The sequence below is a fragment of the Amblyomma mixtum genome, chromosome 6 (assembly GCF_055824585.1).
Source record: "Amblyomma mixtum isolate Tamu chromosome 6, ASM5582458v1, whole genome shotgun sequence".
In the NCBI taxonomy this organism is placed as follows: Eukaryota; Metazoa; Arthropoda; class Arachnida; order Ixodida; family Ixodidae; genus Amblyomma; species Amblyomma mixtum.
The window spans coordinates 148,299,593-148,322,494 of NC_143017.1; the positions used below are offsets into that span (position 1 = coordinate 148,299,593).

At 45.6% G+C, this 22,902-nt stretch overlaps 1 protein-coding gene across 5 annotated transcripts in view; it reads right to left on the reverse strand.

Annotated features, from left to right (window-relative positions):
• Positions 1-22,902, reverse strand: part of LOC149340733 (dopamine D2-like receptor) — a 564,508-nt gene that overhangs the window by 55,358 nt on the left and 486,248 nt on the right. The window lies entirely within an intron of this gene.

A 22,902-nucleotide genomic window follows, 5' to 3' on the forward strand; every position in this document is an offset into this window, starting at 1 on the left:
TGGCGTCATGTTTGTTTATTCTCATTCAAGCTCATTCTTACAGCAGTGACAGCGGCAGAAACGGGCAGTAGCTCTGCGGGCCGCCGGCAACCCAACTTGGGAAACTGCGCTGCCCTAGTGTTACGCCGCATCACGCAATCTTTTCGCCGTCTGCAAGCCCAGCGGCGGCGTAGGCGGCGGGAGTCGTCTGCTTGTCGTCTGCTTTTGCTGTACGAGTTCGTTTGGTTGGCCGTTGGCCTTGTTCGTAGATAAAGGGATGCAACGTTATAATCAATAGTTGAAAACTGAAAAGGAGTCGCTGGGTAATTTGCACGGTCATGCACCACGCTATATTTGACTAAAAACTAGAGCAGAAAAAGTTGAAAACATCCCTGATGGTAGTTTTTAATGGCCGTGTTTGCTTTCATATTCACTTCATTAGGGCTTGGCTCAAGAGCTCAGCGTTGACACTGTGTTCTATTACAGTTCCATGTTGATGCAACACATAACCTGCTGCAATACACTGCGATGACCATACTAAAAAAAGCCTGTGAGAATTAGGCCTAAACGGGGGCTGTAAGGGGTTGCCGACACTAACAAAGGAAAGTCAGGTATGGTTAGAGCACTGGAGGCTTCACAGGAGCAATTAAATTATGTAGCGTATATTAGCGGAAAACGGCGACAAGCCGATATCTTGTACCGCGGCAGGCAACAGTGAAGGAGCAGAAGTGAGCAGAGATCCAGCGACGATGGTAACCAAGCGGTCTTCACTCACCGCCATTATCAGACGACTGACCAGAAGCGGGCGGAGCGCTAGGTGGCGGGGCGGATTGCACAAAATGGTCTTTTTTTACTCCATTTGGCACTGGTGGAGTATTTGGCACATGTAACTCCCTTTCTAGACGAGTAAATGCAGGTAAATCCTCATTTTTACTCTATTATTTCCTCATGAGAGTAAAATGGAGGACAGTCTTCCTTTTTACTGCATACACATGGAATAAAAGTTTTCACAAATGGAGTAAAAAGGGTGGCCGCCACCATTTATACTCCCTTTTGGGTTTATTTTTGCTTAAAGTGTGGGTGACGATGTGATGAGATATTCTTAACTTGTTCTTCGACATAGCTTCTCAAGGAGTTTCAAGGAACAAGAATATAAAACACAAAAGAGGTACAGTCTGGCACAAGAATTTTGAATATGCCGACTGTGATACCACCAGATCCAGAAGCTGCAGGTTTCGGGCCAGAAACTAAAGAAAGTAATGCAGATGCGTCAACCTCGCATAAATCCTGTTGAAAGTGCAGCGCTCGTCCTGTTCTCTTCCTCGTCCGTGTCCCCGTTTTGCGCTCTCATGTCTTTCACGAATATGCACCAACAAGCCCAGCTTCAAGTACTTCTCAACCTCGATAAGTCTGCGCGCAGTGTGAGTAGGACTAACGAAACCGCCATCCGCCCTTGATTGGTTTTGTTTATTCGGGTTTAAAGTCCTAAAGCGACTCAGGCTATGGGGGATGTCAAGGACAGTAACTAGGGTATTGTGTGGGTCTGATCTTGAGTAAAATGTAAAAGAACTGGTTATGTGCTTGCCTGTATTCTCCTTCATTCAAAGGCATCCGAGGAGGACAGTTGTTTTTGTGGCGGTGAGAAATGTTTTCTTTCCAACCTAAGGTGTTCTAGCCTGTCACCACACGGTCGTATGAGGGGGGGCGGGGTAGGGATGGGGATCCGCCCGGTTTGAGAGAGCTCGGGCTAGATCATTCGCTACCTCGTTTCGTGACGAGGTGTCTATGTTATTCCGTGTGAGTGCGAGGGTACTTAATAGTGCGCTCACCCTTCCGTGAGATTTTCCAGCAAGGCAGTCCCTGCAGGATTGTTGCGAGTCCGTCCTATGTGCGATGACTTCTCCTGTTTATCTTGAGTCTTGATGGTGACGGCTATAGCCAGTGATTCCGCTTCAGCAGGATCTTCAGCATAGATTGATGCCCTGATGATTGGCCTCTTCTGGTTGTCGACCGCAGCAATCGCGGACTTGCCCGACTCGGCATAGTCTCCGATGTCCACATATACCGCTTCCGGTTCTTTTGATAGTTTTTTTTTTTTTTGCCAGTGCTTTGACTCTGGCTCTCCTTCTATCCTTCTGCCGTTCGTGGTGAATGTGGCTGGATATCGGGTTTACATAGATCTTCTTTCTTGAAGGTTTCAGAATTTGGGACTTGCTCTCACTAGTTCGTAGTGCCTGCCATAGCCCAAGCCTCGTCAGGATATCCCTACCTGCTTGTGTTGTGGTCAGGCGTTTTTTTTTTTACCCTCTAGAACCGCCTTCCTGCACTCCTAGAAGGTGTTGTGTACTCCGAGTGCCAAAGACGTTCCGTTGATGGCATTGATGAGATGTTTAGGCCAGTGTTATAGGCTCTCCTTATGATGGTATCAATGGCCCTTCTGTCAACACTTGTGAACTCTTGATAGGGGAGCCGTTAGGTAATCCTGCTTACTGCATGGACTATATTGGTGGGAGGTGTCTTCCTCCCTTATCCCTTTCCGATGCCAGCGTATACCCTTCTAATCATTTTTGATATTTGGTTGACCGTAGCCTTGAGAGTTTTGATTGTATAATCAGCTCTGCTCCTTCAGCGCAGAAATGTTGCAGTCAATAAATGTTTCCGTTCGGTTTACCTTTCGCGAAATATATCCACCTTTACATCTTAAGAAAAACATTTATCGGCTTCGGTGCGGACGCAAATATTGTTCGAACGTATTACCGCCAACATGACGATAAAGTCTACGCATTTCGCTTGATCTTTCATCTCGAAAAAAAAAAAATGGCGCGCAGAAATGTTTAGAAAAGCGCTATATGCGGAATTGCAGTTACATTCTCAGGAAGACTTTCGTATGAAATACAAGCGATTATGCCGATACAATTAGTTTTTAATAAAATCTAGAGAAGGGTGCAGCGGTGACTGCATTCGGTAATTAAAAAAAGGGAAATCGGTCCTTGACAGACTGTAGGCTCGCAACTTGTTTCGGAAAGCCCGAGTAACATGCTTAATGGCAAACGGCGGCGACACAAATAGCATCCGCCTAGGGCGCCGTGAGAACGGTGACGTCACCACGCGACCACTGTGATGCCTCGAGCAATGTGCACAAGAAGGGCATTTAATACTAACAAAAAAAAACATTTTCAATAAATATGCATTCACTTAAGACTAGGGGGTCTGCGAATATTCGAAAATACCGAATAGCAAATCGAATAGATTTCTAATCGATTTGGTGAACGAATCAAATAGTGCATGTTCAAAGTTATTCTTTATTTATTCAAATACTTCGGAGGCCCCGAAAGAGCATTGAGTAAAGGAGGACAAAAAGCATCAGAGGTACAATACGAACAAGTAGTAAAACACAACGGAAAATACGAAGCAAAATTGATAAGTAAAAATATTGTACACGCCAAACACACAGGCAAAACATATATACGTGCACGATACAGAGCGTTATAGCATAAGCCGTAGCATAGTCGCAACAACTAAAGAAAATGAACTTCTAAAAACAAAAAACAGCGGTCATACTAGAAGTCTGATGTTTTTATGACATACAAGAAACCCAAACATAACTAAATAGCGACGAAAACAAAAGTATTATGAGAGAGAAGAACGAAGATTTAGGAAGTCATGATGTCATTTGAGAAAATGTTTGCTCAGCTGATCTTGGAATCGATGATGGTTGGAGATGGACGCGGGAAGAACATTCCAAATATGTCGGGAAGATCATTCTAAAGAGAGGTGAAGAATGGAAATGCGGATGAATTGAAAGCTAGGGTTCTTCAGTGTATGCGCTTGATGCTTTACTGAATAAGTAGGCGGCGTGAAATGAATGAAGGCACTCCGAGAGGTAAGAGAGATGGACTTGTGTTGTAACAATATTTACGAAATATGAATAAAAAAGCGATAGAACGACGAATAGCAAATGGCTCGAGAGAGATATCAAGTTTGATTTCTGTTATGTGGGAATGGGGACTAGTTATGTGTAATGAAACGAGTGGCTCTACACTGAGTTAAATATGCTCTCAAGTTTTACATAGTTTTCGAATAATTGGCACGAATTTCTACTACAGTGCTCCATAGCTTTTTTTTTTCCATTTGGTGCCGCAAACCATGCTATCGTGATTGGCCGTGCGGGAAGGAGGGTCCAGCGCAGCGACGCTGTCATTCATAGTTGATTGTGGTTGGTGCAGCGCGAAGCATACCGGAGCTAATCTCACAACTAGCGAATAATTCCACAAAAATTCGATTCATGTTCAATTCGGTGTTTAGCTCCAGTTTTAGATATCGATTCGGTAGCAAAGCTAGACTATTCGTATTCGATTCAGTTTCGAAAATCTGCTGTTCTGGCTCCCTCCCTAAGAGCTTTGCTCCATAGTTACATAAATAATAAAGAGGGATATTTTGCCAAAGTGTTGGTGCTTGATTAGTTCATTTAGTTTCCCGTAACCTTTTAAATAACGCATTTTGAAGTACTAAAGTTGCCCTTGGGCTGTGCGGAACGCCACAGGGGAGTATGTAAATTAATTTAAACCATCTGGAGTTCACAACTGTGGGCCGATACCGCGTAGCACGAGCATCGTATTTTTATTATTCTGTCGGAATCGAACTGCAGGCCGCTGGAAACAGGGATAAAACTCACCAACTCGCGCTGGGCGCTCGGCAGTATTAGAAGGCCAAAGGTACCGAGCTGTTGCGGCCCGTTTTTTTTTAAACACTTACTGACCGGCGGTGGAGACACTACAGCATCGATTCCTTGAGAGTTCGCTACCGGTCGCAAGTGGAATTTCCTGAAGAACGACAAACAAACGCACCAGAAACGAGGTATATGAACTCACAGGAGTGAAAGAAAGAGAAGAAAAAAAAAAGAGTGACGCCAAGTCGTCCTTGGAGCAAAATCCTCGCCACTTTCGGTAAGGACGGTCCCTGATAACAGGGCTATGGAAGAAGGGATTGACCGGGACCCAAAAGAAGCAGTCTCCCAAGTTTTTGCGGCACCCAGAGGAGGCCGCAAGAAGCGAGCACAAGTCAAATCCACTTTTGATGCGAGTCGGGGCGTCGCGATCAACTTTATATAGGCGCAGAAAAAGCCAGAGCCGAAAAGGTATACGAGGCAAGAGAGAAGAAGAAGAAAGAGAGATAAACCGCAAAATAAAATCGGCGCGCACTCGATTGGTTGCCAAGACGGATCAAGAAAACTGCACCGCGCAAAGCGATCCCCGAGAGCAGGTAAGATCAATGGTCGCCATGGTACGAAGGAAAGGAAAAAAAGAACGGAAAAGTGAATAACTAAACGTCAGAAAAGACGAGAAAGCTGCAGACTGTTAGAGATATGCCAGCGGCGTAGAGTGAAATAGGAAAACCCGGTAAACGCGCGGAGGCTGGTAGAGGCCCGCCCAGTCGCGACTTCTAAACCGGCTGACGTCAAAGACGTGAGACAGAACGGCACACGAGAACGCAAAAAAGGGGGAAAAAAGAGGGAAGTGAGGAAAGAAGTGAAACAGTAAAAGAAGAATCTGAAAGGGATGAAGGAGAAAGAAAGAAGCCTATAAGAAAAACTCTGTAAAGTGGAAGAACCACAAATGAAAGAAAAAAAAAAGAGAGGTAAAGAGAGCCGTTGAGGCAGGGGCGTGGAAGATCCACTTTAAAGCTGACCCAGCGTAACAAATCTCGGTTTCCCATTGTTTGATTCGTCCGCCGATCGCGGTTTCAGTCGAGTCACAATTTTCCCCCTTGCGTCTAAAATGGAGAAGAGGGTGGCGCAGAGTATAGAGTATGAAAGCGGAAAAAAAGAGGAAGGACTTCCCCAAATAAGTGCTACCTTCGCCTGGTAAGGGAGGGATAACAAAAAAAAAATAAGGAAAGCAGCAAGCAGGAAAAAGCGGCGACGAATTGTGCATCGACTGCGGCTGCAGAAAGAGTGTGGTATATATAGTATCTTTTATTTCCTCTTTCCAGGTCTCTCGTTCTCCTCCTCCCCAAACTTCAAGAAGATCGAAAGGCGGAAAGAAGCGTGCCAAAGCTGGAACAAGAAAAAGAACGAGGTTGAAGGGTTTGGCACTTTGAAAAGAAGGAAAATTTCTAAAGTTTCATACGGATTCATCAGGCCGAACCGCCAATGTTTAGTCGCCGCCCTTCGTGTAACAGTTTATTTTGTTTTACGTCTCATTTCTGAAGATAAGGCTCGGCAATGAGTTAATCCTGGAGGCTCTTGAAGTTCAGAAGGAAACAACAACAAAAATAGACTTCTGGGTTCGATGTTCCGCAATTTTCTCTTCTTATTCGAAAGAACCTATAAGGAAATGTTAGTTTCGCAAGGGAACCCTCATAGAAGTTAACCCGCCTCTTTCTTGAAGCGAATTTAAGCAGGCTTTCGAAGTCGAAAATTCTCATCCTTCTGTCTTTGTTATTTCTTTCGACGTCAAAGACAGCGGCCTCGCCTCTGGGTTTCCTATAAGCAATTTTTTCCGCTCTGATTCTTCTCGCAGAGTCCGTCACGAGGAAGGAAAACGGGAGCGGAGGCCTTCCACCGCCAGCTTTAGTGACAACCGGTGCCGCTGCACAAGTGTCGACCAGCAGAACGGCGGAAGCTGCTCATGGTTCCGAAATAAGCGCAAAGCAGGCTTACTGCTCTTTTTTTTCAACTGCTAACGCTTCTGTGAAAGCGCTAAGGTGCGAAGGGTTTCTTCCCGTGCTCAGTTATGGGCCTTGCCCTTACAAAAAAATTCCTTAGACACTCTATATGTTCTCGATAAACTTTTGTCAGTAAAAAGTGAATAAACTTTCTATGCAGAAATTCCACATACTAGTCAAAAAACAGTAAATACCCTACAAACATCCTACAGACAATCGATAGATTTATGACTAAACACTTTTAGTGAACTCTGGTCTATAGACAGCTTATAGACAGCTTATGGATAGCTTATAGAATGGCCGAGAGAAAATATACAGGAAGACAAAAGAGTCTATAAGAAGTGTATAGAAAGTGTACAGGCCAGTTTTATAAGGGTGACGCCAGGCTCAGCCGCTGTGGTGTCGTAAAGCCGAAGGAAGCGACCAAGTGGGTGTGTCGAGTTGATATACGGGGTGTTTTGTTGTATTGAGTATAATTTTTTTTTGTTCTGTAAAATATGCTATGATAAGTACAAAGCATCACTTTTGAGGAATGGTTATCTGGCCAGGCGGAAACTTCGTTCGGGCATGCTTTAGCATTGATTTCTTAAGCATGAATAAGAAAAAGAATTAGCCGTCAGTTCTATACTCAGCTGAAATAGAAGTGCATAAGTTTTCTTATTTTGCTTTGATATGTACAACTGATTACTGGTCACACCGTATGTTTAGGTGAAGGCTCGAGCTAGATGGGCAGACTCTGAAGTGCTCCACGAGAACTCTACGGGACCCTGTGAGACTGCTACAGTTTTAGTCACGGGCTTTCTCATAATTACTTCGAAGAAAAAGTGGCACTCCAGTCGTTCGGCTACCACCGGGACGCATAGGAGCGCAAATTTCGTATTTAGCGTGGCTAGTTAACTTGTTGAAAACGTACTTTTCTCGAGGCAAATCTCCAATAAATATCCTTCTAATTTGCATGCAGGCCTGATGCCGTACAATCACTTGCGATAAATATATGAATAACGTGAAAAACGTACTGTTTAGAAAAATAATCTAGGAACAGAGGGGAGCATAAGGGCACATCTATGTTTTCGGAGGAGAAATAACGTTTTCGGCCAAACACTAGCCAATCCAAATACGAAGTTTTCACTTCTAGGCATTCTCGTGGGAGGCGAACCAGGCGGTGTCGCCTCTTTTCGTCCTAGGCAACTTTGAGAAACTGTATGGTTTTACAGAAACCTACATATTTAACTCAGCTCTACCTTCTCATTTACACTTTATATCCCCCTTCCATTACCCTGAGTGCTGGGCATCAAACCGGTGCTTTCTCCTGGTTAATCTCCCTGGCTTTTCTTTCCCCCTCTCGCTGTTCCGCACAAAAGCCTTAACGACTTCACGGTGAATAACAAACAAAGAGCGTGTTTGCATTCACGGTCACGATGAGCGCGCACGAGTAGAAATGCCGCTAGTTAATCTGCTCGTGACGGAGAACACAGGAGAGCTTGGCGCTTGCAAATTACGGGAGTCGGCGCGACAGGACCGACGGTCGTCTATCAGGGGATTTCATTTCGCCTGGCAGGCACCTCTCGCGTGCGCATTCAGTTAGTCGCCCGGATTTCATTTATTATTATTTTTTTTTTTGCAGCGTCGGGTACTTGTGATTTATACGACAGGACGACTTCTCCAAGGTTCTTAAAGTTTCAAATCCGGCTGCATTCGGAGCTGTCCCGCCTGTCTCGCCCACTCGGCGTCTGGCTTAACTTCGCGACGCCGCGGTGACGAGGTTGGCTAAGGGCTGCACCAAGTATATACTGGACGGCCATTTTTAGCCCTCGATGCGATGGGCGAAAAACAAGTTGTGCAACTTTCCACGCGTCAAGTTATACACATTGCGAAACCTCGCCTCTCTTCGTATCCAAACCAGAGAGGCATGAGATGCTACAGCTAGAAACGTCACCCGCTTTGCGCCAGTAAAATGCTTTACTATGTTTTGACAGATTACCTGTAAGCCCAGTTACAACCTTGAATGCGTCGTCGTTCGTATGACGACACTGAAGTGCGCGTCACGGCGCAACTGTGATTTAAGAAAAAAAGAGCATGAGCATGCGTGGAATTTCAGAACGTGTTCCCTCCCATAGCACGCTTTGTGGAGATGACAGTTATGAAAATTGGCGGATTGCAAAGGCATGAGGTCGCAAAGTCTGCCCAGGGAAACAAGGAAATTGCCTTCGAGCTTTTTTGCGTTCTTCACCGAAAGTCCAGTCGCCATCACTTTGTGGAGTTCAGTTAAGGAAAACAAAAAGTTGCGTCAGTTTCGCCGGCTGGCTCAAAGTGGTATCGGCGGCAGGGAAAGCTAGGTCATTCCGAAAAGATCCGATTTTAGAAGACACTATAAGGGTAACTTCACGCATCACTTACATGTATTCAAATGTTTTTTATTGCATCTGTTTTAATCGTGAAACGGTGTTCTCAAAGTAGTTGAGATATTATCGACTGCGTCACTGCCAAACCCTTGTTCGGAGAATATCACGCTATAAAGCTAACTAGATTTGTTGACATTGGCTTAACCAAGGTTCAATGGTGGCTAATCAAGTTTAGGTGCTGAAAGCAAAGTGTCAGTTGGGGCTAACTGGTTGTACATTCTGTTCACTTAGCGAACTAAAGTATAAACAAATACTAAAATGTACTCACAAGGGAGCAATAAACTGAGATAACAAAGATATGGTGCAAGGCACATAACCAGACACTACATCCAACGTGGCGAAAATAGCCTGCAATGCCTTGCTACGTGACGCCATTAGTTCTTTTCAGCGCTGATGCGGCACAAGTATTGTTTTATACCAGGTGTCTTAGATAAATTTAGCCGAATATTACAACTATGCCGGAGCGCATTATGTGCAGACAACTTCAGCCATGTTGTACACTATATGTAGTAACTCACATTATTTTAAAGTCTTATCCGATTGAGATAAATAAAAAATTATGAGCTCTAGCGCAGTGACAGCAGGGCCCTCCAACACGGAATACGTAAGCGTAGCCGCGTTAGATGGCGTCGCAAATGAGACGGTGTGAAACAATGAATGGGTGGTCAAGGCGAAATTCAAGGCAGCACTTGCGACTTGGCCTCGTTCCGTGCGGAAAATAGCGGGCGTGCTGATTCCATCAGCGACATGCCAAAAGAAACCATAAGCAGCATTCATAGTCGACGGCTCAGCGTTTCGTCCGTTGGGCTCGTAGAAAATCACCGATTTCAGAAGCGAAGCAATGCGTCGGAACGCAAATGCCTGATGCGCGATGCCAGACATGAAACTCCGCACGAGGCCTAGGAACGCTGCTTACTGTTTCTCCCTGCGTGTCAGTACCGTGAACCAGCGCGCTGCTGCTTTCAGAACTGAACGACCTGGTCGCAGGTGTTACATTCAATTTTGCTGTCACCGCCCAATCATTGTTTGGCCTCGTCCCATTCGCGGCACCACTGAACGCGGCTATATACTTTCACGCATTCCACGCTGGACAGCACTGTTGTCGCGGGGCGTGTCTGTGTTCACGTGGTAGTTTTCGCAATTGGCGGGCTGTTTTTTCAACTCGGAAAAAAACTATCTGTAGCACACACGGAAATATAGAGTGATGAATTAGACGTTTTTTATGAGGCTCTACAATTTGGCACTGGAATTTTCGCTCAAAACAGAACAGCTAAAAAGTTCAGTTCTTGAAGCGATTTACTTTCTTAACTGCACAAAATACAAATATAACTGATTTCCCCTAAGCATTTGTTTTTTGCTACATAAAGTGGTCAACTACATGGCTGAAGTTGCCGCCATCCGTTATGCTCTGGCATATTTTTAATCTGTAGATGAATTTAGCTGACACCTGGCATGTATCTGCGTTTTATGAAGAAGCGATTAGTCGGAGCAGTGTCGGATAGTCCAGTAGCGTAGGGTCTTCCACTGCGCATTGTACAAGTTACAGCCATAACCAAATTTTACTGCTGTGCCAAGGTAACAAACCCCGCACCCCCTACACGCACAAGCATATACTCGCACACAGACAGACGGACGGACGGACAGGCGGGCGAGCGGACGGGCGGACGGACGGACGGACGGACGGACGGACGGACGGACGGACGGACGGAGGCTAAAATAACAATTACCATTTACTCGGAAGCTATGTATATAAGAGCTAACTAAGAGCTAAATAAGAGCTCGTGTCCTGTCTTCACCTTACCTTGTCTTGTTTTTCGCGCTACGTTTTTCGAAGATGCTAACTAACCTTCGCTGCTTGCTTGCTTCAGCGATTCAGAGAAACACTAATAAATATATGAAACCATCGAAAACTGGTCCTGTGTCGGGTGCGTGGGTAGGTTGAAAAATATATAGCCTCTGCTGCCACGTGGTCAAGCATTTTGAGGAATCTGAATTAAAGAAAATGCAGGAATGAAAGGAGTTCATGGTCGGGACCGTAATAAGGCAACATTCTGCTCCTTTAGCAGCTTGCATACGACACGTGGATATATTCAAACGCGGGGATCGATAAGACTTTCTCTTCCCTTGTGCGCAGACCCTCTGCACCGCTAAAATGGGGATGCAGGGAATAATGGCCTGTCATTACAGACATATGGTCTTGTATTGGGTTCTGCCTCTATACGAGCTGTAGTGCATGTCTCCGTCTTCTGAGTGACCAATAGGAACTGCCTTATTGCTTGTTTTTCTAAGAGTAACGCAGTGGTTCTAGACGTGGCGCCTTACGAGTCAAGCCAGATGAGCGATGAATATTTAAGCGTTACGCTGCTGCCTTTGGTCCGTTCACCGGGCTGAGTTCCCATCGAAACGCGTGTTACGTTCAAGAGTTTACGTGCTTTAGCCATAGAGAAGGCTCGATCAGTCTGCTTACGGAGGCGTTTTCGACACTGCCACTCAGCAGGTATGTAAAGGCTATGGTGAAATGCAGCGAATATTGCATGCTATTGAACATAGGCTACAACAAGAAAAAACAAAAACAAAACACTGGTGCTGAAGTTGAGGTGTGGTAGACATGAAACAAAAAGAAAGAAATATCCTGAGTTCGGACGGATGTGACAGCCAACTCTAAAATGCGCATCGCGTGTTTGCCAATGCCGAAGCCCAACAAGCGCGCCGCAGCACAGAGGGCGCTAGAGGCGCGTCACGACTCAAAGAAAGACGGGGCAAGCAACATCTTCAGCGTCACAACACATCCGAAGAAGCAAAGCGTCAGCAAAGCGTGGGACATCTGAAGGCCCAGTGATTTGTTCCTCATTGCATAACAAATTTCCCCTCCGCCCAGAGACAGGGCGAGAGCTGAATATTTGAAAGGGAACCTGTACTGCTTACGCACGAGCGGAATGGGCCAGAAGGAAAGAGAAAGGGACAAAGAGAAGCCGTTTTCGAGAATTCGGGGCAGCCTTGTTTTGGAATTCAAAGCGCTCGGGACGCCGGAGAGAAAGGTGACCATCTGGAGAAGGCCGCCCTGGCAGGTCGACTCGAGAGGCTGCGAAGCAGGAGCGGCCGCGCACTGTTCCTGAAGAGTGAAAATAACTGACCATATATATTGAAGTCGGAACGCCGGGGGCGGACTACATCTTGCGTTTTGATTTTTTAGTATTTTTATCGCGTCTTTCAATCTCCATAGTGCCACACTGGACAGCCGGGCTTTCCGTCTTCCTAGGGTCTGCTGGACGTCTCTATTTGTCTTCCTGACCCGGGAACAGGTTTTTCTAAGAACAACAGCTTGTCGTACTCGAGCAAACAATGGGAGAAGGGGTAGGGGGGAGGGGACAGAGGGTGGCGCTGCCATGTACTCAACTCTGTGTTACGAGCTTCTTTGTTTCGAGTAGGAGGGATGAATAGTTCGAAGGGCAGATGTCTGGTCGGACAGCACAGGAGGCAAGCTAAGCGGCAATGTGTTTGCTCGTCGTCAGTTTCGTTTTTTTTTTATCAACTATTGAAAAGATACGGAAACGGGAGTAGCAGGGAAAACAGGATGGTTTATGATAAGCTGACACATTTTCGAAGGTTGTCTTTCCTTATAAAGCTGGTCTATAGACTTTTTATAGATTTCTTATAGACCCCATTTCCTTCTTACAGATATGTCCTTTTGTCTGATCACAGCATATGGATTTTATTGACAAAAGTCGACGGATAGTCTAAACAGAGTCTGTCTAAGAAACTTTCTGTAACGGTTGAGCGGCGAGCGCTTGTGCACCGACCAATCATGAAAAGCTTTTAGGTAGCAAAAGTTCTTGTGAATGACGCCTGTGATTCCGGGACCAATCATGAAAAGCTCTTAGGTAAGAAAAGTTTTGTGAATGATGCCCATGATTCCGGGACCAATCATGGAAAGCTCTTAGGTAAAAAAAGTTCTTGGGAATGAGCCCATGAGTCCGGATTCTTAACACAGTTTACAGAAAAAAATCGGACTATCTGTGCAATCTAAGAGTAGGATCAGAAAAGAACAGCACTTGCCTGCAAACCATGGCACAGCAACAATAACAACAACAACAACAACAATGACGGCAGTGACAACAGCAACCACACAACAGTACCGTGGCCCTGAACTTGTGCTAAGCTTACTTCAGTAAATGCCGAGAGGACAACAGTAATGTTTCGTAACGCACTCTTCCTTTGTGTTGGACAACAGCTTAATTTCATTCCCGAGGAAGTTCGAGAACTTGTATACGGCGGTTGCTACGTGATTAGGTTTGTTAACTGGTTCGGTTTGTGTATAGCGCCCGAAGCGTACGCGGATAACGACGTTAGTTGCGCAACTTCTGAAATCCCATTATTACGTGGCTAAAAGAGATGTGCAAGCACGCGCCCTGTTTCAAGTTGCACGACCCTAGTCGCGCGCACGAACGCGAGCGGTTGCAAAAGCGTTCGTCGGACGTAGGCAGTGCGGTGAAGAAACCGAATTAACTGAACTTGTGCGTTGCGCCTACTTATCGCTCGACCAACCCCTTTCCTGCCTTCCAAAGCTTGGCTTGCGAAACGCGCTCAGTAAGGCGTCTGCGGTAGAATCATCGACGCCACTCGGCAGTTTTTTGGCCTCTGCGACGAGGCAAACTTTCTCGTCTGCGTTAATTCACTCACTTGAGACCATTGAGAACGAGTAACATGGTTTCAGAAAAGCGAGAAAGTACCTATACAGCAGCTGAAGGGCACTTCGTTTGAGGAGCATTTAGTTACGGAGGGCTCATTCCTATTCGCTCCGGCATGGCAGGCGGCGTAAACGGACAGGCCAAAGGTCTTCACGCAGTCCGTCCGAAGAAAATATATGGTAGCCATAAGAGTTCCAGATATTTAACATGCACCAAAGCGAAGCAAAACGAAATTTATGTAATAAATTAAAAGTTCGTCCTAGAAGACCCTCATTAAGGATGTATGGTATTTACACTTGTAAAACGCGGGAAAAAACCAGTCACAAAAGACAAGGGACAAGAGAAGGAGTGTACACGCCACAACGACTGGCGTGTACACTCCTCCTCTTGTCCCTCGTCATTTGTGACTGTTTTTTTTTTCCATTTACAATGTACCAACTGGTCCGCAATTCAACCCTTTTGTAAAAAGTCTTCTATAGAACAACCTATCATCATCATCATTATCATGATCATCAGCCTGACTACGCCCACTGCAGTGAAAAAGCCTCGCCCATGTCTCTCCAATCAACGCTGTCCTTTGCCAGCAGCGGCCACCGTCCCCCGCAAGCTTCCTAATTCCATCCGCCCACCTAACCCCTGCTACGCTTGCCTTCTCTTGGAATCCACTCCGTACTATACTTTTTCGAATAATATTTTAAATTGTAAGAAAGGTGGCGCAGCTACAATTTTCTCGCGTCCAAGCCTGCTTCGATGCTAATGCTCTGGGATCTCTCCGAGCACACACTCCAGCTCTCTGCGAGAGGAATGGGACCAGATTTAGAATAAAAGCAGTGAGCTTAGCGGTCGAATAAGCCGTCTACGAGAAGAGTCGGAATGCACCAAAAATGCTCCAAAAAGAGAATGCTCCAAAAAGAGAAAATGCACTTAAAAGAGAAATGCGGGAAACAGTTTCCGCAGTTCCTGTAGCTGCAATCTCTGAAATCAAAAACATGCCCACATCGGTCGGTTGATCACGAGCAGTTGTTTCGTAGTACGCATGTACACGCTGGTCCCTGGAGTCCCTAAGCACAGCTTAAAGAAATCCCTGATTTCCTGAGGCTGCTGCGATCGCGCAGTGCTGTAGTGAGAATAGTGCAAAGAAACGTAATTGTCCCGAAGCCTTTTGCGAAGGAGGAAAGAAAGAGCAATGGAAAGCAGGTGATGGTGAAAACTTTATTTGCAACAGGGGAGTTTGGATGGAAAGCAGAACGATTGGTTCCATTGTTCACGCTGTAAGAAAGCACTGTACATCCTCTGCGTCCCCCGTCACTGAAAATCTGACTCCCTCATGTAATGTCTCAACACGAGACCCTTGAGGAAACAAATAAACAAATTAGGAGCTTATTCCTGTATGCCTGTACACCTTTCTGTTGGTGTATTTCCTCGAGCGTATGCGTAGCGGTCACTGGCGGCTTCAAATAACGTCGTCTCAATACGCCGCAAGATGAAAGAATAGGACTGTGGCGAGACCATAAGCAGATCAAAGACGTCGAAGTAAGGGCGGATTGAAATGGCATACACAAACAGTACGTATACGTATACATGTACATATACACACACATATACATATCCATATACATATCCATATACATATCCATATACATACCCATATACATATCCATATACATATCCATATACATATCCATATATATGTATAGAGATCATACATACAAAGAGAAGTCATAGATATAAAGTGAGGCAGCGCGCTGCGGTGGTGCGCTGAGAACAATTAAAGTACCCGCCATTGTGGCCCAGTGACTGTGATGTTCGACCAGTGAGAACGAGATTGCTGGTTAGACCCTGGCCACGGAGACATCACTTAGACGGAGACTGAATGCAGTAGCGAGACTTCGTAGTACATCAGCGGAACTCAGGCGGTCGAATTTAATCCACCGCCCCTCAGTTACGGCATCCCATATAGTCCCTTCCTCGCTCTTGGCAAGTACAAATCCTTTAGAAAAAAATAGGCAAAAAGGATACATGCACCCTTTGTCTCGTTTTCAGGGGACTAGGCAGAAGGATTAACGCAGAGACAGTTATAAACTGCATTGCGAGTATGGGCTTTTGCGGAAAAAAAAAAAACCGAGATTACTCAAAGGCAACTCCATCAGCAGCAACTATAGTAAAAGACAAACAGCGCAGTAGAAGAGAAGACGCTTAATACTACGTGGGAAGCGTCGCCAGGGGTCACTCGTAAATGAAGAAAAATGGCGCAACATTTCCACAAGGTCACTGCTAAATTGTTTCGTCGCCATGGCAACGTGCTTAATGGTGTTGACACGGGAAGTCGATTAATAACCCCAAACCTCAAGCGGCCACAACACACTACAAGGAAATAAACGCGCTTGGCTCACAAGGTATCGCTTATATGTTTTTTTTTCTGCACTCAAATTCTTCGTAGGTTACCGCGTACTTCACGCCAAAGAGATTAATCCATATTTTATAGAATGGTACACAAGGTTTAGTGCATAAAACAAGTATTAAGACGTGACAAGCGATGCGCCAACGCACGACAGAGGACATGAAGTCAGAGACTGTCTTTCAAGGTCAAATTTTTTTAGGAACTCTGCAGCACTTCTAATACTTTCCATAACAATGAAATTTCACGCCTCAGGGCCATCGTCAGAGTTATCCAGAGCCTGCAGATATTACCGCCCGACTATTAGAAGAAGTTGAGTTATTGACAGGAATATTAGAACTGATGGAGCCTTCCCACGGTGCCACGCGCAGGCCCAACCTTGAAACCGAGCGCACAGCAAACACTTCTCAGCAGTGTTTTTGCAGCAGCCTCAAATGCGCTGCAAAAAAAAAAAAGGAAATAAATAGCAAGGCCTGTTTGACAGGCACCAAGACTCATTAACACTGACACAGCTAATGTAATGAGATAGTACCGCTTAGGCTCATAAAACGAAAACGCTAGTTAAAAAAATAAACGAAATAAATGCTCTTCGCGTAGTAACTTTAGTTCTAATTTCCCGCACATTCGATGCTTATGGTGACGAGAGGTGGCTGCGACATGGAAAATGTGTCCGCAGATTTGGGAGACGAGACGAGGGCGTAGGAGAGAGGTTCACTGAGGATACGCCGCAACGTGTAATCTTAGAAAGAGAGAATTGAGGCCGTCACTTGTAAACATCCAAACACAATTGCTATTTGGACCTTTTCTTGAAGTCAGTGGACCCATGTCGTCGTATGCGTGCGCAACCAAATCTTCATAGCACTTGCGTAATAGCACAAAGGCACTTCAAGGTCAACTCCTATCAGCATACAGGGAGAGCAGATTATCCGCGCAAGGCGGGTGCAAACTCTTGTATCGCGCGAATGATTTCCAAAAAGCTCAGAGGATTTCTGGAAAAAAACTTGCGCTTTCACTTTAAGCTCCGTTTTCATTTTTTTTTTCAGCTTCGGCGCGTGTAGTTCTGAGGCAGACTGACGCCTTGAACTCGCTGAAGGAAAATGTCGCAACATCTGTTTAGGATCAGCGGTATAGAGTTCGACCGCCTTGATAATGCTGATGCAATATCGTCGACACAAGTAGAGATTTTAGTTTGTAGTGCTCCTCGCGTAGACACAGGCACGCACTTGATCGCACGCGCAAAAAAAAAAAAAAAGAAAGCAAGATATTACACGCAACATCTAATCGACAAGGCGCCTTCAAGCCGCGTGTAAACGTAGCTGATGCAACATACGCTCTGCCATTGTCACAGCGCCCATAGGACGTTGAGTCACCTGCGTAGGAGGCACAGTACGCTTCCGAGACACACAAGCCCAGCTTAAGTTGGCAAAAAAAAAAAAAAAACGACACACCCGTTCGCTTGTTTTCGGTTCGAGGAAAGCTATTTCTTCGAAAATTGCGAGAAAGCATTTCCATGACGGCAATCCGACGCGAGAGGAGGCTTTTCTCACAGTTTGTTCTCATTGCTCACAAATTTAATGGCGCCCCAATTGAGGAACGTTGCTACGCGCACGAGTAATAAAATGATAAAGGATGTCATCAGGGATAACACACTCTGACTGGATCAAAAGAATACGATGCAATGCACTAAAGAGAGTGTTAAAACATTTCAAAGCCCATGTTTTAAGAGTGAGCAGCCCCGAAAAAGACCCCCCACTTAAGCGACATTCCAATGCGGCCCTTTTTGAAATGTGCATCGGCAGGAATCTGCTGGAAGCCATGCGTGTTCTGTTCGTTTTCAAGCTGGTTTGTAAGCCTTCTTTCATCGGTCTTTATATGACGTTTTTACATTCAATACTACGATAGGCGGATTTGGTGCTCGGCTGCATATCCTACAGATGGAGAAGGGTATAAAACGGGTGAAGTAGATGAAAGAAGGAGAGGTGATGTCTTAGTATTTCGTAATCAAAATCTCTGGCGATTACGTGTACGAGGCTAATGAGGAGGTTATACAGGTGAGCCTCGCTGATCCCGTTTGCGACAATGTCCCCTGTATGTTATGTGACATGACAGACCCAGGCTCTTGCTAGCCTTGGGATGGATGCTGTCAAAAGATGAAGTAGAAGAGGTTGCGGTACAATTGTCGCTATCGCTGCTTCTCACTAAAACGTGGTGAAAAGATCAATATCTGTTGTTATCGCCAGTGGGCTACGGTGTTGGCGACTGCTATTGTCTTGACCATCGTTTGTTTTCGCTGCATGTTGGAAAAACAAATACAGCGCCCATAGTCCGCAAGACAGGAATTGAAGGGTGTACATTAATGACAGCATAGCAATGACCGAATGAAAAAAAAAAATGCCCAATCAGTGAGATTGGTATACTCGTTAATGTGCAGCTATGGTTAGCATGGCACCTGCGCCCACTTTGTGCACAACTGTAATCAAGCGGAAGCCTGCAAGGCGGCTTCACGGAGAAGGTATTTTTTAATGTACCAGCGTGATAATGTAACGTCAGGGCATATAGAAACAGCAGTGAAAGGAGGCATACAAGAGAGAAGAAACATAATAGAGATACAGCATTGACTATCAAGATTTGATAGAGCTGTGTTTGTAGGGCTGCAATACTACACACAAAGCTGCTCGTTGATACAGATTACTCACGCAGCGGAGACATTACAAGAGTAAGAACGAGCGTTTCCTGCACCTTTCCGCGCGGCTTCACACAGCGGCAGCTTTCTAAAACTTCGGCGTGCAGTCCATTCAGGCATGCAGTCAAGGCAACATTGTTGAGCATCTTAACGGGCTCAATAGAATTCCTGTGGTGCGGCTTTGGTACGAGTTGACGTGCCCTGGCATTTTCACAACTAAATGAAAGTGGGCAGGGATACTGACATTGCAGCAAGGCACTCTCTTTCCCGTATTAAGCAACTGAACTGCTGTAACACTGAGAAGGAAACTGCGTTACTCAAATTGCACAACAACGATAGGCGATATTTGTGGACCGTCGATAAAACCTAAACGGGGCGCTAAAGAAACAGTTTGGGCAAGATGAAGTAAAGTCAGCGAGCGATGTAAGGCAGCATAATATATGCAGCTGAGCTCAAAATTGAGTTCGGCGGAAAAGCCGAATCTTTTCCGCCAGGTAACATAGGAAGAAAAACATGCGAGTGAATGATGAACTAAAGCAGCACCTAAAAATGCTGCTGAGACCAACGCAAGAACAGATGTTGGATCAAAGCGGAAACAAAATGAAGAAAAAAGTAAACGCCCTGCTCGGCTGTCTTCAGGAAACAAAGAACGAAGCAGGCAGGAGAGCGATCAATAGACGTCGATGCTTCGGAAGTGCGCACACAGGGCACACAAGAAAGCTGCCGGCCGGGCACGCGCGTGTTCAATGCTTCGAGAAAAATTGAGCCGTCCGGTGTTTTGCTTCTGCTCGAGAGCCATTTCATTCGCAGTGATCGAGCAGCAATGGCAAGTCGGGGACGTGGCCTATATGGGCGCGCTGCAGAGAAAAATGTCCCCGCTTGAATTCGCAGGATCAATGGTTTCGTCTGAGTATGTTTGGGAGTTCGTGGGGTGTGCGTCCGCATTATTCAGAGCCTGAAGCGTCGATTTGTTCGGAGTTGGCCGAGTATGAACAGGAATTTTTCAAGCTCAAGGACAGTGAACGTTTTGTAAACCGTCGATGTCGGCACTTCTGCTTTCCTGCTTTGATTATAGTCAGTTAAAGAAGCAGGCAGCTAGCGACTGTGCACTTGATTCGATATTTTTATGGTGCCCTCAGGCTGCTAAGAAAATAAAAACTGTCTCCAGGAGGAGATCACTAATTTACGCCCGCCTGCATCGTAAGAGTGTCGATTGGGAAGTGTGTGGAGGGGCGCACGAAGCGCATACAATGAGCGGATTCTCTCATGCTTTGCATCAGGCACTACACTAACGTATCTTGCTGTTTCCTCCTTTCCTATTGTTCTGAATTAGTCGGCTCTGAAGGGGGCAAAAAGTATGCAAGTTCCTTTTTTTTTTTTTTAACCCTTCGAACAGGCATTATGTTCTGCCATCGAGAGTAATCTGAAAATGTGTGTGTGTACGCTTAGAGCCCCCTATTTAAAAAAAAATAACATGAAAACATTGGGAATCCGCACAAACCTCAGACTTCCATGTTCTCGTAATTGCTGCCCTATTATTTTTTAAAAATGCATTTATGCACAATTATTTTACTTACCATCCGAAGCTGTTTCCACAACGGATAATAAGCTGCAGTGTCCTTTGATAAAGGATTACACCGCGTGAGAGAAGAAAGAATTGACAGTAGCGGACTGCATATCTTTGGTGCACCGTGTATCTTAGCAACGTCCATCTCCACTTATTGGTTTGGAAAAGCGGTTCTTTTTTCTGGACGCCAAATGGCACTGACATCACCATTATCGACTTCCTGGCGTCCCCGGCGTCCACAGCGCTCTCCCTCGTCGTGCCGCAAGGGGCTTGGTTGGGAAATGGACTCTTTCTTGTTGCTCCAATTTCCACACAAACACACACAAAAAAAAATAAAGAAAATCGGACCAGCTTTGAAGTTCGATGCACTGCAGAAAATTTTTTTGAAGCATCGATCGAACCTTGACGTTTAAAAGCTATTTTGTCGTGTTTCGAAATCTGTAAGCATAACCTGGATTCTAGCCTTTGGGTGAGTTTTTTTTTTTCATTCGAGAGAGCATTTATTTTTAAAAGTAGCATACAGAACGACAATGGACAGTTTGTTACAAAGTTCCATGATGTTTCCACGCACCTTCTTTGTTTCGTCTTGCTGGAGAAAAAGATGGCGGTCGATTTACGTAGTTAGGCCAATGCGAATTAGGTGCGCTAGTGGTCATTGTTTTCCACTGTTCATCTCAGTGTTACGCTGTTTATCGTAGTTAAGCTCCATTATTTATGATAATGCCAAGTGATTAAAATGGTATATCAAGTGTTTACCACAACCACTTGGTCAGGTTGCTACCTACCCACCATAGCAGGTGGACCGCCGGCAAGGACCAGAAGGCCGAACGGCTTTTTCGCTAACGTGGGCTTCAGTGCTTGAGCAATAAAAAAAATCGATAAAAGCATCACTGCTACAAATTGACAAGGGATGTGGTGCGGCGCACTCCTAAGAGCGGATTTTATAAGACACGAATACAGTGGGCAGGCAAAACTGTATAAATGGCGCAAGCTTTAAGGCGAAAGCCTTTAATGGCTCATTCTTCCGTCCGTTCGTCCGGCGTTACATCCAGCGCCTAGGGTGACCCATCGACGAGCGCAGCTGCCAATCTTCGTCGACAGGTGGAGCTGGCGGAGCGGCGGCGCCGAGCGCTGCTCCGTCGTCGGTCGTAGTCAGTCGGTGTGCGACAGCTAGTGGAGGAGGATGGCTCCCAAGCTGTGCAGCCTAGCAAACATAGGCAGTCATTGGCAGTCGAAGTAGCGCGACAAAGGCTTTCGCGTAGCGCACTTTAGGCTGCCAAAGTGCCCCCATAATTTTTCAACTCGGAGCGTCTTGCCTCGCGTGATCTCAGCTCTTGAGGGTTTAAGTTCAGTTTACGTTTATTAAGAGCCAACTAAGTTTTGACGCATTGAACTATAAGAAGGCAAGCGATGTGGAAATGAAGCTCGTCTTTATTGCTGCTGCCTGAACTAAAGAGCTGGGGACAATAATGTTCGCGAAAGCAATGTCAGACTACAACCGCGTATGGGTCTGTATAGGTTAAGTTGAGGCACCGGCGTCTTAAAACGCGGCCCTGGCAAATTGCACAGAGTAACCTCGATTCTGTGTATACGTAACTTTTTTTTCGCTTTTTCGTCCTTTAATGCGGTAGAATTTAGGTTGTTGTGTGAAAAAATCACATGGTTTCTCCGCAGTGAAATTTCTGTTATCAGTCGCAAGGGTCGTGACGTCATCAGCACCATCGAATTTCAAAATATGAGGATTGGAATGCTCGAGTACTACTTTCCACTGGATTACCATGTAGAATTATACTAACCCAATCAACTCTTGCACATTAATCTACCAATTAACCCCCACTAAACCACCAATTCTCACATAAACATCAGTTTCCCACTAATTCACCGTAATCCACCACTAATCCCCACTAAGCCACCGTGTACAATATTCTGGGGTGGGCCTACTTCGAAAAATGTGGAGGGTCCTTCGGAATATTTAGAGGTGGACCAATTTCCAAATGTTATCGCGTTTTTTTCTTTACGAATGTTGTTAAAAAGGCCCCAACCTTTTTTTCGTGCCATCTCCATGTATATCTTTCTAGTCCCAGCGCAACCTAAAAGCTTGTTCGCGTCCTGCACTGAATACGTGTCCTGGCTGTGACACCTTCATGATCTTTTTTTTTTATGCGCTTGTCGCGAAAGACGAGCGCACTACACTTTCGAACAGCCCGGACAAAAAAACCCACAAGAAATGCATAAAGAAATAAAGAAAAGATAAACGCGCAGCACAAAGTTACACATACCACTACGGCGGCGCTCTCCCCGAAAACATGATCTCTCTCGAGAACTGCTCAGCCTGTCATCGCCGTCCGAGCCCCCGCGAATCTCGACTGGAAGAGTACGAAACTAGAATACGAGAAGTGATGTGCAGCGCCAAGCTCGCCCCATCCCGTCTCCTTCCGACGCGGATGATGCGTCGTACAAGGCCTAAACTTCGCCCCTCCCTACCCTGCTCTCGTATTTACAATCCGCCCCTCACCAAA